Genomic DNA, 17,364 nt, shown 5'->3' with positions numbered 1-17,364 from the left:
TACGATTACTACGATGCCAAACTTGTTTAGGTTTTTTTTTACTATACTCCTCCTTTTTTTTTTTTAAAGACATAAAATTTTTTTCAATTATTTTCTGTCGTCATTTTGTGCGCGCGATAACTTTTTTATTTTTCCGTCGACGTAGTTGAGCAAGGTCTCATTTTTTGCGGGATGTCCTGTAGTTTCTGATAGTACCATTTTGGAATACATATGACTTTTTGATCGCTTTTTATTGCGTTTTTTCTTGGAGACAGGGTAACTAAAAAAGTGCATTTCTGGCGTTCTTCATTTTTTGTTTCGGACGACGTTCACCGTGTGGGAAAAATTATGTGCTACTTTGATAGATCGGACTTTTACGGACGCGGCGATATCAAATACATATTTTTAATTTATTATTTAGATTTTTTAATAATAGATATGGCAAAAGGGGGGTGATTTAAACTTTTACAACTTTTTTTTTTTTTCAATTAAAAAAAAACTTTATTGATTCTTTTTTTTACTTTACTTTGAAGTCCCCCTGGGGGACTTTAAGATGCGATGCTTTGATCGCTCCTGCAGTATGACGTAATGCTATAGCATTACGTCATACTGCTTTTTGACAGGCAGCCTATGAAGCCACCCCACGGGGACGGCTTGATAGGCAGTCTGCTAAGGCAGCCCTGGGGCCTTTCATTAGGCCCCCGGCTGCCATGATACGTGCAAGGCTCCCCCGATCTCACCGCGGGGGGGCCGCGCGGGACCCCCGAACATCGTTCGGGGGATTTAAATGCCGCTGTCAGAATTGACAGCGGCGTTTAAATGGTTAATAGCCGCGATCGGCCGCGCGGCCGCTCGCGGCTATTGCCCGCGGGTGTCAGCTGTTATAAACAGCTGATGCCCGCACTGTATGAAGAGAGGTTGCCACGCAACCTCTCTTCATACATACCCCGACGCTCCATGACGTACCAGGTACGTCATTGGTCGTGAAGGGGTTAAAGGGGTTGTCCCGCGCCGAAACGGGTTTTTTTTTTTCAATAGCCTCCCCGTTCGGCGCGAGACAAACCCGATGCAGGGGTTTAAAAAAAAACGGATAGTACTTACCCGAATCCCCGCGCTCCGGTGACTTCTTACTTACCTTGCGAAGATGGCCGCCGGGATCTTCACCCACGGTGGACCGCAGGTCTTCTCCCATGGTGCACCGTGGGCTCTGTGCATTCCATTGCCGATTCCAGCCTCCTGATTGGCTGGAATCGGCACACGTGACGGGGCGGAGCTACGAGGAGCAGCTCTCCAGCACGAGCGGCCCCATTCAGAAGGGAGAAGACCGGACTGCGCAAGCGCGTCTAATCGGGCAATTAGACGCTGAAATTAGACGGCTCCATGGAAACGAGGATGCTAGCAACGGAACAGGTAAGTGAATAACTTCTGTTTGGCTCATAATTAATGCACAATGTATATTACAAAGTGCATTAATATGGCCATACAGAAGTGCTGAACCCCACTTGCTTTTGCGGGACAACCCCTTTAACTTGTTGTAAACACGATGTTATTATTAAATAAAACGGAGATGAGGTCATTCTCTTCAACACACACAGGGAGTAACAACTGATATACAATTTGCAACAATGAAGATACTTGGGTCTAACACGTTTATCTACTGGGAGCTTGCTCTGAATTTCTTTTCTGCATCCCTCTTCATATTTACATCTCTTTATCTCCCTCTCTTCATCTCAGCTTTTTCTCTTATCTCTCCTCTGCTCACTGTCCCAGCTGACTCTCCTCTGTTTCTCTCTGTTTCACTGATTCTTCTTCTGTCTCTCTCTTTTTCTCTTGTTTCTCTCCATCTCATCTGCTTCTGCCTGGCTTCTCTCTCTGCGCTCGTTGTGTCCAGCTCTATATCGCCTCTGTCACCTGACCAGTCTGTCTGCAGCCAAGCACAACCTATTTGGTTGCTAGGCTACCTGCATCATCTGAGCCTCTAGGCATTTTTTTCTATCTTGTGCAGCTGAACAAAAACAACCTAACTGGTTGCTAGGTTACCTGCATCCCTTGTGCAAAATGACTCAGATTAAATCCCTGGGGCCGGTTATTATATTACCGGTCCCCACAGCTAAACAGCGCTATGTATTGCCCTTTTTCAGGCCACTACAATAGAATAAAGTAATCATGTCATTTCTGCAGCAGTGTGTACGCTGTAAAAATCAGACAAGCTCAATGAGGGCAAAATTGTGTTTTTTTCCATTTCACGCCACTTAGAAATTTTTAAGCTTTTCAGTACATTACATAGTACAATTGAAAATTACAACTTGTCCCACAAAAACAAGCTCTCAGAAAGCTATGTCGATGAATGTATAAAAATTATGTTTTTTTGCAAGTGCGTGTGGGGGAAGGGTCATGGGGAGAGGGAAGCCACGTCATTAAAGGGGTTTTCCAGGGAGAATACTACTGATGACTTATCCTCAAGATAGGTCATCAATAGTTGATCGGCTGGGGTCTGCCACTCGGGATACCGACCAATCAGCTGAGCGGGCGCGTACTGTCAGCACCACAAATACACACAAGTCGGAGCTGAAGCAGCGGAAGTGTCTGCGCCGACCTCTGTGTAGTGGCCGATGCTTGTAACTGCAGGCACAGCTCACATTGATTTCAATTAAACCTGTGCCTGCAGTTACAGTCGCCAGCCACTACACAGAGGTTGGAGAAGAGACTTGCGCTGCTTCCACTCTGACCTCTGTGTATTTGCGGTGCTGACAGCATGCGCCAGCTCAACTGATCAGTCAGGTTAGCGAGCGACAGACTGCGGCCAATCAACTATTGATGACCTATCCTGAGGATAGGTCATCAGTAGTATTCTCCCTGGAAAACCAATTTAAGGGGTTAAAGGGAAGGTGTCATTAGGAAATGACCCATTATACTGAACAAATTGCATTTTTGTTTTAAAGGGATTTTCCGAGTACTACAATTTCTGAAAATTCAACCCCCCAAAAAATAAGTGTTTGTATACATCCTGCATTTTATTTGATTTTATGGGAGTGTTTTCCACTATTTAAGGGTTGTCTGTGTGTTGTTTGTATAAGCTTGTCGAAACGTCGCTGAAGGACATGTTAGATATTTTCTACAATAAAAATATGGAATTTCTTTGACCTGTGCTGATCTATCCATTGGATTCCCTGGTGCTGCCTATCCTCTCTATTTGTTGATATATATATATATATATATATATATGGATTCCTGGTGTCCGGATCCAGATTTTGGCATGCACGGCAAGTACTCTCACACGGGGTTGGTGTATTGATAGTGTGGTGATCCTGACTTCTCACATTGTTGGATGTATACATCCTGCAGTCCCACCCAGTTTACACAAAGTCACAGGCACTGCAGCCAAAAAGAGAGGTCAGTGACTGAAAGCTGAGCTTTATTATTGGCTGCAATGCCTGTGATGTTATTTTACTGCATAGGGGGCTGGATTTTGAGAAACTGTAGAACTCAGAAAACCCCTTTAAATGAATATCTTAAGAACTTTTGGTGATTTTTTTTTTATCTTCAGTCACAATATATATATATATATATTTTTTTTTTTAATCCTAACATCCTGCATTTTTTACCATGATTGCAGAGCCTAGTAGTCTGTCGCTACTTGATCTGTTTGTTTGTTTTTTTACATACAGCAATTAATTGTTGGAATAAGCAAACAAGTTATTTGCTTTCGAACTACATTTACACGCACAAATATTTGTTTCAAATTTTTGTAATTTTTCCGTTCAGCTCGTTCAGTCCATTGTTAGTCTGTCATGGAGTTCTGGAAATACCTGGGAATGATTTGCAAATGACTAAACCCTCGCCTTTTACATGCAATGACTGGCAAATGACTAACAATGATTTTTATGTAAACGAACAAATTATCATTCATTGTTTATTCAATGGCCATGTCTACATTTAAAGATAATCGCTCCATTTTGTACGAATCAGCCATTATTTCAATGTAATCGCTCCAAAACTGGATATGGCATCCTGGAGGAGCAGGACTACCTGTGTAACTTGATGGGCTGCCGGGACCACCTAATCTTACAAATAGTGTAAGGCCTCATGTCCACTGGGAAATTCAGGCCGTGCAGAATCCCACAGCGGGTCCCTCCTTTCCTGTGGACATGAGGCCTGAAAATAACATTTTACTTACCAGTCCGGACGCTGTGGATCTGCCCTTTGTCGCGGCCAGATCGTCTTTCTTTGGCCTGGAGGATGTGCTCGGCACGCCGGCAGCATGCCGTGCACCGTTTTTTTCTTTTTTTGAACTCCTGCTCTCCCGCGCTCCCGCGGCAGAGCAGAAATTCAGCTGCGGGTGTGCCGCGGATCCGGACGGCTTCCATAGGCTTCAATAGAAGCCTGCGGGAGACCCGCACTAAAATGAAGCATGCTGCGGGTATTTTCCCGCTCATGCAATCCGTGCCTCAGGGGAAAATGACATCCGCAGGTATTTAATTACCTGTGGGTATCCAATGCATCCCTATGGAGCGCGGATCACGCGTGCGGGTGATCTGCTGCGGATATTTCCCCGTGTACATGAGGCCTAAAGGACACTAACAAAACTCAAAACTAGAGAAGAATCCCTTAGTAAGGGTAATGAGAGTAACTGTCTGCGGCCACCACCTGCATGTACCATTCCCTTTCTCCAGGGCTCCTCTTGTCACTTTCATTTGCATTGAAGCGGGTGACATTGGCTCACAATCACTTATGCTTCCTAGCTGGACAGATCGATATCTCAAGTTTAAGGGACTTAGGCTACATTCACACAGGCAAGCGTGATCTTGGGCAGAGAAAATCAGCCCAATATCCCACTTGCCAACATACGATTCTCACACTGATCCAGGGTTTTTTTAAGCAAAAAAGCCTCGCATTGTTTCTGTGAAATTGTGATCCTCCAGTGCGTGTTTCATGCGTGTCAGAGGATCGCAAGTGTTTCCCATTGATTTCAATGGGAGACATCACATCACTCGACTTGCGAGTGCATCCGATGTCTTTTAAGATCCCATTGAAAACAATGGGCAAGGTGTTCCACGCTAACACCCAAAGACAGAACATGCTGCAGTTTTCATCAAAATTTTTGGGTGCTCTCCTTAAGTTGACACGACACCCTTCTAGACCCTCATTACGGGCCTCTCACAAACTATGCCCGAAGCCTGCTGCACACTGATGAGGGGCAAACACCCTTAAAAAGCTGTCTGGGCATGGTTTTCTGGCTTGGTTTCCTATTCCTGATCATTATTAAGACTTGTTAGAAAGTCACATTGATTTGAAGGAATGCTGCCATCCAATACGTGGCGCTGTAGAGGTATTTTTCCATCTTCCTTATTTGCATAAATTACCCAGAGGAGCTAGCATGGCCTAATAAGTCTCCTCACTCACTTTCTAGGTGTCCCCAGCCCACTTTTGAGTGCTCTCCTTAGGGAGAGACTATGCCATCCCCTTACTTACTCATCCCCTAGGTGTCTCTACACACTTTTTGGGTGATCTCCTTAAGGAGACATGACACCCCTCTGGACCGCAGTTTTCATCCTCACAGCATTGCTGCAAGGGAAATAAAATCATACTTGTGAATAAGTGCTTTCAAAAGAATGCAGTTCATATTTGTGCGCGTTTTCTGCATTTCACAACGCACAAAACTCACGTGACATTCTCACCTGTGTGAATAAGCACTTAGGGTTATACTGTAAAACTTAAAGGGGTTGTCTGAGTTAAGAAAAGCCATCTCACTGGGTCCCCCATGAGATCAGCTGATGCTCATCTCTGTCTGCTTCTGTCTCCGCTGTGTTTGTTCACAGGGTGCCTGTGGCATCCCATAAATCGTCTGCTGCAGCCAATGACAGTGCTCAGGGATCATCATTGAGTTCTGTCATTGGCTGCTGCAGCTCGTTTGTAAATGGCTTAGGGTGACTGATGTCACCAAGGAGACTGGAGCTGGCAGAGGGGACAGAGCAGGGGAGGCGAGGAGTGGTATCAGCTGACTTATTTTACAGCATGGGGGAACTAGTGAGAGGACTTTACTTAACTTAGACAACCCCTTCAAGGGATCTCTTGACATAAGCCCCTTTTACACAGGGTTTTGAACGATAATCGTACCATGTAACAGCATGATGAAACTGAACGATAATCGTTGAGTAGCTCACTTTTAAGCAGCTTAAAATCCGAACGACACATCGTTCGGTTTAAACAGCAGCCGATTAGTGCTGACCGGCCGCTGCTTACGGTGATTGTAGAGGTGCAGGGGGGAGAGAACTCTCCTCCAGCTGCCCCGCCTTCTTGCTGACCGTGCTAGGAGCGATCCTCGATCCTATGTAGAGTGAGCATCACAGGGACGAGTGTTGGGCATCGTTTGCCCGACACTCGCTATATGTAAATAGGCCCATAAAGGAGTGGTTTCACTGCCGTAGTAGAAGAAAGCAAAATAAAGGAATTCCTTATAGTAGTATAAAGTGGTCTTTTTATAGCAGTGGAAGAAAGTTGTTTAGGCTGACATGGGTTAGTAGTATACAAATGTTTCAGCTGCGATTTTTACTGCACCCAAAACCGCCCAGGTGAATATAGCCTATTTGTCTGGGGCACCTAGGTGGGAATCATAAAAGAAGAGAAACTATAAGCTTATCGTTTTAGGATGTGGTAACTAAATGCAGCCGAAACCATACTCACGTTGGCTAATGGTCGGAAGATTTTGCCACTAGGAGGGCAAAATCTGCCATTGCCCTCCACAAGTGAGTAGGTTTTCTGCGTCGTGGGATCATAACCTTGTCTTGTGGGACAAATATTATTCTCATTTTTTGAATTCACTCCTGGTTTTGGTTTAAAAAAACGGCATTAAAAAAACTGAACTAAACCTGTATGTAGAACAGCACCCTACTGTGTAACATACCTGCAAATCCAATTACAGAGCCTATATTCTGCTCATAGCACCGCAACTTGAATTCCTCCTGCTGCTCTCATCTAGTAGGTAAACCACTTCTGTGGAGGATTAGAGCAATGCATGCTCTCTGGTATATTAGTTACAATGGCTTCAAAGGGACAATCCTACCGATAATAAACAAAAGCTTCCATTTTTTGTTATAAATGCAACATATTCCTTAAGAGCTAATGCCCACGGACGGATTTCTGTTGCGTTTCACGCGGCTGATATCCACAGTTTTATCACGCAGCTATTAGGTTCTATTGAACCTAATAGCTCAATGTTCACGCTGCGGAGTTCTACTGCGGAATTCTGCAGCATGAAAGAAATCGCGGCATGCTCTAACGCACGGCCAGCTTCTATTGTAGTAAATGGAAGCCGGAAGTATCGCGTGATTACGCGTCACCTCCCACCGCGTCATCGTCCACTCTCAGTGTGTCATGCGCTGTACTGTGCATGCGCGCCAGACGGGACTCGCGCAATGGAGAGGTGAGTATGGGGTCTTTGGGGGGCGCCGTGCCAGACTCTGCTGCGATATTCTGCTGGCAGAGTCTGACACGGCCGTGGGCATGAGGCCTAAGTGTGCACAACATGCCAAAAGTAATAACCATAAGGCTGGGTTCACACTTGGCGTATTCCCGTCGGAAATCTCGCGGTTTGGCCGCAGCAAAAACCGCGAGATTTCCGCCAGGAGAACCGGCGGCTTTGAAGCGGCCCGGCCGCTTGCTTTTCCGTTGCGGCCGGCTCTCCCATAGAGGAGAGCGCGGCCGTGACATAAACAAACAAAAAACCGAAAGTAAACAGACATGCTGCTTCTTTTGAAACCGCAGCCGCCGCAGCCGCGGTTTCAACCGGATTTACCGCAGCGGATTAGCCGTCCCGTGTGGACAAGGTTTCTCAGAAACCTCATCCACATGGCTGGCTAATCCCGAGATTAGCGGCCGCGGGCGGTTTTGCCGCGGGCGGATCTGCTGCAGCAAATCTGCCCTGTGTGAACCCAGCCTAAGGGTGCCTACCCACAACCGTTACGTTTTCACTGTGAAATTCACAGCGGTTTTTTTCTCCAAGTGTCTATGGGACTTGTTAATGTTAAAATCGCAATGCGGCAAAAAAAAATAAAATCGCAATTTACAGCGAAGTCGCGATTTTGCCACGTCACGATTTTAACATTAAAAAGTCCCATAGACACTTGGAGAAAAAAAACCCTGTGAATTTTGCAGTCAAAAAGAACTGTAGTGCGTAGGCAACCTAAGGCTGGGCTCACACGAGTTGGTTGGATTCCTCATGTGGATGATCGCTGAAGCAAATTGTGTATGGTTGTATATGTGTGTGGTTTTCCACGTGGATGTACTGCATATAACAGCATATAGTGTATACAGAAGAGCGAATACAACCAGGGAATAACATTAGAATGGATGCCCAAGCCCCTGGAAACACCCTTCAGACGACCGCCCAGGTCCCATTCTCTTGTACTGTTGAGGTGAGAGATGTTCTGAGAGCATTCAGGACGGGTTACTGCTCTCCGGGCTTGTCTGGTTTATACTACTTATTTTGGAAGTAGTATAATCCCTTTTTAAAAACCCCACTTATTCTTCTTGCGGATAAAGAGCCCGGAAGAACAAGCAGTGGTTGCAGACAGCAGGCTGGATGGTTGTGTTGGGGGTGTTGCTCCCCAGACTTCGTCCTGCATTGTCGGCCCACAGATTCCGGCTTTCTGTATACCATTTGTATCTGGTCTCCTAGCAATGTGCCTACGAATCCGCATCCATACGCAATGTAATTGTGTCTGCACTGCGAATCGAACGCATCCATAGAGATCAATGGAGCTCATATGCACAGAATCCACAATTCCTACCCACAAGTGTGAGCAAAACGTCAAAAGTCAATGCCTGCTTATTACTGCATATCATATGTGCGGACAACGATCGTGGAATCCGCAAATAAAATCCCCTCGTGCGAGATTAGCCTAGCAATGGCACAAAATAATGGGCACAATATTATTACATATGCTGCACAGTATTTGAAAAGTAATCAATTGGAGAACAATATTAAAGCCTTATGCATAAACCTTGTACTGCAGCATATGGAGTCAGTATTATTGTATCTAGTCCTGGTGAAATCAAGAGTGACAGCTGGGTGATGCCCCCTGTACCTGATTTGCTGTAGAGATGGCTCCCCTGCAGGTCCTCATACGAGGCAGCGCAGAGAGCCGACGTTTGGCACATCTCTGTGCTCCTTGCGTTCCTGCGGCTTTTGAAGCACAGTGGGAGAAGCCTGGCGAGAGACCCGGCGGTACCGACATGTCACAGCTGCTGAGCGCCGCTGGTCCACGCACAACGTTCAAACCCGCTGCATGGGGGAGGACATGTTGAGCGGCGATGGGCTGCATGGGGGAAGACATGGTGAGCAGCGGTGGGCTGCATGGGGGAGGATATGCTGAGCGGCGGTGGTGTGCCTGAAGCAGTGCCAAAGAAGCCACCAGCGAGACCCGGCGGTCCATTGCAGGGCTGCTGACCGGCGATGGCAAGAGCCGCTGCAGCCGCCGCCCACAGAGTACTGCAGGAGGAGGACATCTGGGAGCCCATACAGCGTGGGAGGACAGTCACTCAGGGCCACAGGGAGGCCACAGAGGCGGGGGACACTCAGTGACAGCTGCCGGTGGCTGACAAAAATGCATCCTAGGACCTTCCAGGACCTTGTATTCTTGCACCAATCGGGAGCTGGGGGTGTGACAGAGGCGTTCCTCCATGGTAGCCCTGTCAAACCTCTAGCTTCCGGTGGTGTCAAGATACAATAATACCTATGGAGCCCTGCAGGTTGCTAATGGTTCTCATTGATTTCAATGAGAGCTGTGGCTGCAGTCACTAGACAGGGGACAGAGCAGTAACTTCCGCTTTGCACCCTGTGTGTAGTGACTCTGACAACGGGCACCTCATCAGCTGATTAGCCGAGTGGTTGTCCACAGCCAATTAACTATTGATGATCAATCCTGACTAGAGATGAGCGAGCGTACTCGGAAAAGCACTACTCGCTCGAGTAATTTGCTTTATCCGAGTATCGCTGTGCTCGTCCCTGAAGATTCGGGTGCCGGCATGGAGCGGGGAGCTGCAGGGGAGAGCGGGGAGGAACGGAGGTAAGATCTTTCTCTTCCTCTCTCCCGCCCGCTCTCCCCTGCTCCCCGCTGCGACTCACCTGTCAGCCGCAGCGGCACCCGAATCTTCAGGGACGAGCACAGCGATACTCGGATAAAGCAAATTACTCGAGCGAGTAGTGCTTTTCCGAGTACGCTCGCTCATCTCTAATCCTGACCTAAACTGAATTTTTAAACAAATACAATACAATTTTGGCATATTTTAGGTAGATACCACTTTATGCATCAGGTCTAAATTCAGACAACTGTTCTCAATCTCAGCATTTACATACACACACACTATATATAGTGTGGTAGTAGGAATAAAACTGCACAAATACGTTTAGTATACATGACGTGATTTTCCAGAGTCCTTACTGCTGTAGCTGTAGAGGGACGTGACAAAAAACTTCCCCAATGTATATAGCGAGCCGATCTCCCTACGTGATATAGGTATGGCTCTTACTAGATACTTGGCTCTTGTCATATTCCAGCATCTAGACTACATAACTGAGGCGGTCTATGGATCCTGAGGCTCACTGAGAAAACAAATCCCATATTATAATGCAGTCCAGCACTCATCCAGTCTCCAGGGCATCTAGTTACTTTCTCCACCTACTAAATCAATTTTTATTCCAATCTGCTCTCCTAAACCTCCTATTGCATTACAAGGGTACAGGCATTCCTCCATTAAATAATCTATGAGCGAAGAAATCAGCAACAAGTAAACAACATTTCCGTCTCTCTTTGTAAACTACTATTTCTATACAGATCGTAACACCCTACATTAGGTGAAATATGAGAAGACGGCACATGTAAAGTCTTACGAGGCTGACTTCACACCAGCAGTTATCTTTATGTCAGAACTGCTTAAATGGATCCCATTCATCGCTATGTGATTCAAAGTACGACTCGGCATGAGTGCAGCCAAAAGAGGATTTTCCGGGACCTGCCTTTTATGTCTATTAGTCCTATCAAAAAACATAAATGGATGTTGGATTGGAGAAATGATGCGTACAATGGCAACAGCTGCACAAATTATTCTTCAATCTATTATCACTGCCACTCCATTCACCTCCATGGGACGGCTGAGGAGAAGCAGAGGCTGCGCTTGGCCCATAATGCTCAATGACGCGGCAGCAAGTATGCCTGACCACTGCTCAGGTCATATGAGGGGACGAGGGACAACTGATCATGTGACCTGTGAGGGTCCTTGCAGTATAATTCCCACCAATCAGACACTTTCTTGTGAAGAGGGAGTAAGTTTAGAACTTAGACAAAAATGCAGAATTTACATGAAGCATTTTGCAGCATTTTTCACTTTTTGTTTACTATGTGGCACTTTCAGCTTCCCCCGCCGCAAACTTTTTACATTTTTATTCCTCATAATCCCCAATTTTCCAGAGCCAAAACTTTTTTGATCTTTCCACTACATAACAGTATGAACACTTACTTGTCTTACGTGGGATAAGTTGTAAATGGTCCTATTTAATATATCATAAACAGTAGGGAAAAACTTTGACAACATTTCTAAGTGTGGCGAAAGGGAACAAGCCCACAATTCAGTCATTGTTTTTGGTTTTATTTTTGTGATGTTCATGGAGTGGTGAAAGTGACCTGTTGATTTTATCTTTCACTGTGCAGGATAAATAACATGATCATTTAATAGTTTGGACTTCACGACCGCGGGTACGAATTGCGTATGGGCTCTGGGTACCCGCAGGGCATCCCGCGCTTTATTTTTACGTGCGTTATGAACACATGAAGAAGATTCAGGTCTAACTGGCCCAAAATAAAGACATGGGCTTTTAGCACTGCATATTATATGTGTGTAATACGCAAGCTAAATACGCTTGTGTAAGCCCTTAGGGTAGTTCCATCTAGGGCTGGTGGTTTCTGTTTGCCCGCTCCATTTGAGGAGCAGGAAAATAGCAATCCTTGCCCGAAGGCTTCTGTTTTATGACGGAACCGAACAAAGTCCATTGACTATAATGGGGTCCGTTTAGTTTCTGTTTGGATATTCAGTATTTTACAATATGGAATAGCGCAGCCTAGTGCTTAGATTTCACAAAACCGTTGCATAAACCCATGCAGAGTTCAGACATGTGGGTCTTCAAGTCCACCGCATGCCTATTTTATTGCGCATATGTCATGGATTGCAAGCGTAAAAATAAACTGCATTTAAATATACCGTAAGGCCGCGATCAGATGGCGGATTTTGCTATGAATTGGCAGCAGAATTTGAGCTCATTTTGCACCAAATCTATCTGCGTCCTAAATGTCTTCTATTAACTTGAATCGAAATATGCGCTGTAGTCTAGTAGGTGTAGACTTGGACTCCACAAGTGGAAATAAGTAGCGTCAAATCACTTCTTGCAGGCGGATTTGCTCCACTGAAATAGGCTAAATCCGTGTGTGGATCTGCAAGAAACTCAAATCCACCTCAGAAATCCAAAAACTTGGAAATCATAAAAATCTGATCTGAAAGTAGTAATAATACTAATCATCTTTATTTGTGTAGCGCCAACTTAATCTGCAGTCTTAAATTGTCATTCACAGTATTCTATAGTGTAGACATCTGCCCAAAAATGTGTCCTTTCAGCACGCATGTTAAGGTTCAGTACAGATTCCCATACAACCCCCCGCCCCCCATAAAGCAGGCATCAAACTCCGAAGTATACACTTTTTTTTAGCAATGAAAGCCCATGGCAGACATCTCTACATAGACTAGCACAGTGTAGATGCCAGCTGCCTGCCACTACCTTCAATGGATCCCTCCAAAAAGTTTACAGTTGCTTCCTTTTTCTTTGTATGTGTCTGACATGGGGGCACAAAGTAGTTGGCACAGGTGCCCTAAACCAGTGATGCTGCTTTCCCGAAGGCTTCCATTATTAAGAAGAAGTATCTGATCGCTCTCCACTAGAAAGCCATGATTAGTTGAGCATCACTAAAAACCTTCCAAAAAAGTGTCGAGAAGCAGCAGCCCCATCCAGCAGAGAGCAGTCCCAGCAGGACGGGAGAAGTCAGACATAAATACACAAGGAGAATGAAAGTGACATGAGTGGGAGGGAGGGAGCAGGCGGTCCACTAGCAGTCACCACATAGAGCCACACACCCACATCCAGCAGTGCTGCTCACACATTCCCATCCTGCCCTCTCCTGCACAGCTCACCCCCTGCCGTGCACCCACAGCGCCCCTCCAGTCACGTGCGGCCACGGGAGACATGAATGGACACAAAGTTCCTAGTTTGGTCTTTCCCCTTACCAGGAGAGGTGCCAGTCCTCGTGCGTGAGATCCTCCAGCTCCTTCCCAGCAGAGGAGGGGAGGGCTGCTGCTGCTGCTGGACGGCAGGCAGGGGATTGTAATTCCTCCCGGCGCAGCTCCCCAATCCGCAGTGTGTTGTGTCAGCCCCCCGTCCTCCTGTCTGCAGAGAGCTCTGCCCACCCCCCGCCACAATGGAACCCCTTATTCCGTGTCTCTGTGTGCGGAGCAGCAGTCCCTTTGTTCTATAATCCCAGTAAGATTGAAAGCCATTCGCCCCGTCTCTAATCCCAGCCCTGCTCAACAACAACATCTATTGGCTGTAATTTACATACAGGATTAACAAACCAGCTTCAAGGAGGAAAGAGGAAAAAGCCAGAGAGAAGAAAGGGGATAGGTGGACGGGAGAGGCTGTCTGGGCTCCATTATTAGTAGTAACCTGCGCCAGGGCGGCTGAGGGCGACCACTGGGCTCCCTGCGGGCATAGTAATACCCTCAGGACCTGCTGGCAGGCTGGGCACATCCATGGAGGGTGTGCTGCCAGATTACAGATTAGTGGGCAGGGTTATACCAGCTGCAGCTAGTCCTGCACCCAGGGCACCGCGGATTAGACATTTTACCTCTCCACTCTCTTCCTTTTTTTAACCCTTCTGACAATTTACAACTTCATTCTTATTATTCTGCGCTGGGGCGATGAATTTATCAATAGCATGATAATTTACCCAAAGGTGAAATAATAATAGTTGGCACATTTATGGCACCTCCTGACTGCCAAATAACCACGATTTCTCAGTGACAGCAAAAACCTGGAAAAATGAGTTGTGGACAAGGGGAAATTAAGTATGAAATCACAGATCAGTGGGCGATCTTTATATCCAGGTGATATACTGGTGCATTGTACAGTGATTTTATGAATAGCAGTCCTGGAATATACAAAGTGGGACACAAAAATGAGCCCAGCACCCATTCTTATGAAAGCTGTCCAAAAGAAAAGCCATGTTGCCCCTAGCAACCAATCACAGCGCAGCTTTCATTTTATCTCAGCAGTATAAGAAATGAAAGCTGAGCTGTGATTGGTTGCTATTGGCAACAAAAAGGGGAAGTCAGTGAGTTTTCGATTTTTAATTCCGCCTGTATTCGTCGCCGGGGGCTTAAGAACACTCATGCAGAATTTCACTCAAACCGGACCAGAACTGTGGTACACAGATTTAGCATTTTATACTGATAATAAATAAATGGCTCGGCTTTACAGATCGGGTGTTCTCTGAAGGAGCATTTCCAGATTCAGTTTATGTCCATCTCTCAAGGTTCCTGGTCAAAATATGCTTGCATAATTCAACACACTGATAAAGCCGGCTGCACACGGCCGGGTCGGATTCTGCATATGGGAGCCCATAGCGGAATCCGACCCTATGCCCGGCCGGAATCCACATGTACTTGTCTTTTCTTTCTTCATTCTGTACTGCGGACGGTCCACACAGTGAGCCGTCGGACATGCGCAGTACAGTTTATTTTTTTAAACCCCGTTGATGACATGGAATCCGTAACCTTTCTGCAATGTCATTGACTTCAATGGAAGCCGCCTGTGCGGAATCTGCACAGAAATAGACCATGCCGTGATTTTTCCTCCGCAAGCAGAAAATCGCAATTGATTTCCGCTCGTGTGCAGGAAAAATCGTATTGCCATAGCATGCTATAGGCGGTATTTGCCACAGAATCTGGAGGCGGATGACCACTCTGGATTCTGCAATGCAAATCCGCCCGTGTGCAGCCTGCCTAAGGGCATGAATCTCACCATATGTGCCCCTTATCTGTTTGGTCTGGTCCAACTCTCAGACATTTTATGGATCAGCTCTCTCCACGCGGTTCTGTTTTATACGACTTTTTCAAGCTTGATCATATGCATCTTGGCTTTGATGGTATCCAGCCAGCAAGTTCTTTGGCGGCTGGGTCTTCTTTAGCCACTGCCCACTCCAAGCATTATTGATATTTCTAATGAATTAACTCACGTTATATGGCCGAAGTATGAGGGTCTCTGTTTCATAATTTTGCCCTTCAATGGACTTTGATTTGATTCGATTTAGGGCTGCTTTTTCGTGATCTTGGCGGTCTAACGAACTCATAGGAGTTGCCCCAACCACCTAATTTAGAAGGCATCACTCTTCCTCTAGCCGTAAATTGTGACTGGGAATTTCATTGACTATCCAGCATGTTCTTGCAATGTCTTTGTATTTACGCTTTGTTTCTATCCATACTTCACATCACACTTTTCTATAGTGTGATTTGTTATTTTATTTCGGGCCCTGATTCTCTTTGCCCTTTAAATAACCCTAATAAATTCCTTTATGTTTTTTCTTAAATTATGGGCAATTTCATGGACAAGGAATTAACCTTTTCCAATCCACTGTCTGACCTCTGAAGACATTATGATTTAAGGCTGTACAGCTCTAATGTTGGAAGATGCCCGTCGGGGTTCTCTTACTGTATATTGCCAGCCTCTCTGCTGTCGGAGCCAATCCAACGTGTCACCTCATGCAGTACTGGCTTTAGCCAGCATATAGCGCCGTTGTATAACAGCAAAAAAAGAGTAAGCCCCCAAGGAAAACCAGGATACAAATTGGATTGGAAAGGGTTAATAGGTTAATTGCTCTGATTATCATTGAACAATAATATACCATTTTACAGACGGAACTCAACACCGCAAGATGCGAGCCAATAATATATTTTGCCGAAACCACAACTCTATTGATTTTTTTTTTATTTTCAAATTTGTTATACATGGCACAGAACATGATTAAAAACAATGGATGTCTTCGTAAAATATGGCGCACATTACTTACACCAATTAATTACCCAATTTTTGGGATGACCCACAGAGATCCTAATTTTTTTTGGTACTTTCACATGCCATAGATTTAATGCATAAATTTCAACAACTGAAATTAGTTCCATACATCTAAATGGGGTGGATTTCTGCAAACCCCACAGAAATATTTGCTTCAAATCTGACACATGTGAATACAGTAAGGCCCCCAGCACACGGGCAGAAATTCCGCTGCGGGATTTCCCGCAGAATTTCTGCCCGTGGACGCTGCCATAGGATTGCATTAGAAAATGCAATCCTATGTACACAGCCGCGATTTGTCTGCGTGAAAACACACGCGGAAAACAAATCATGGCATGTTCTATTTCTGTGCCGGCCTTGCAGAGGCCCACACAGAAACATCAGTAGTGGCAGACCAGCCCCCTCTGCGCATGCGCCGGCTGGCTGGAAGTTGGCGCATAGCAGGGATGGGAGACGCTGGGAGCTGTTAGGCTGTAGGTCTCTGCAGGGGCACGAGACCGCATCCCGCTGCGAGAATTCTCGCAGCGGGATCCGACCCGGCCGTCTGCAGGCGGCCTAAAGAAGCAATCTACAGGTGCAGCACTGTCTTCTACATTGGGGTTTAAACACACAGGCGCATGTGCAATTACGCTCACACTATGGAGCGTGTTTGCGCATGAACGGGAATTCAGCACAATGGATAGTGTAGATGCATAGGGACTGTGGGCAGAAAGGGGTTAAGGGTAGAGCAAGGCTGGAGTTAAGGTAGAGCCGAAACAGGAAGAGGAGGAGCCTAGAGGAAGAAGAAGGAAGACGTGGGAAGAAGAGAGAGGAAGAAAGAAGGGGAAAAGAAGAGAGAAAACACGCCCGCCCAGCCCAGTTAGAAGGGAAGGGAGGAAAGGGCATTTTGTGTCAAGGAAGGTTAGGAGTTAGGAAGTCGTCACAGCTGGAATGGCGTAAAGCTTCCATGCCTGAGGTGTTTATCGAGGATGGTTGGCAAGCACGTAACGAGTACGGGGCTTTCAAACACCTCAGGATGGATTGGTTTCCCTACTAAAAGAAAGTGTTTTTCAAGCATGGAAGATTGTTGGTGATATTTAAGTTTAAAGTTGAAGTTAAAGTTTATGATAATTAATAAAGCTGTGACCTACCCACAAAATTTAGCAAAAAGGAGTAAGAGTTTTCTTGTTTAAGATAATCGAGCTCATTAGGAGGTAAGATAGTGGGTGTACACA

The 17,364-nt window shown here is 45.9% G+C and overlaps 1 protein-coding gene across 3 annotated transcripts in view; it reads right to left on the bottom strand.

Annotated features, from left to right (window-relative positions):
- Positions 1-13,619, bottom strand: part of GTF2IRD1 (GTF2I repeat domain containing 1) — a 108,759-nt gene extending 95,140 nt beyond the window's left edge. For 2 of the 3 annotated variants that reach the window (XM_066576818.1, XM_066576826.1), the window contains exon 1: positions 13,309-13,619. The gene's annotated coding sequence lies outside the window, so the exon portion shown is untranslated. The remainder of the gene's footprint in view (positions 1-13,308) is intronic. The other variant, XM_066576832.1, reaches the window with a different exon arrangement.
- Between the last annotated feature and the right edge of the window lie 3,745 nt (positions 13,620-17,364).

This window comes from Eleutherodactylus coqui, chromosome 1 (genome assembly GCF_035609145.1).
Source record: "Eleutherodactylus coqui strain aEleCoq1 chromosome 1, aEleCoq1.hap1, whole genome shotgun sequence".
NCBI classification, from domain to species: Eukaryota; Metazoa; Chordata; class Amphibia; order Anura; family Eleutherodactylidae; genus Eleutherodactylus; species Eleutherodactylus coqui.
Note: the sequence above shows the minus strand (reverse complement) of the source record. Positions and strands in the feature narration are given on the sequence as shown.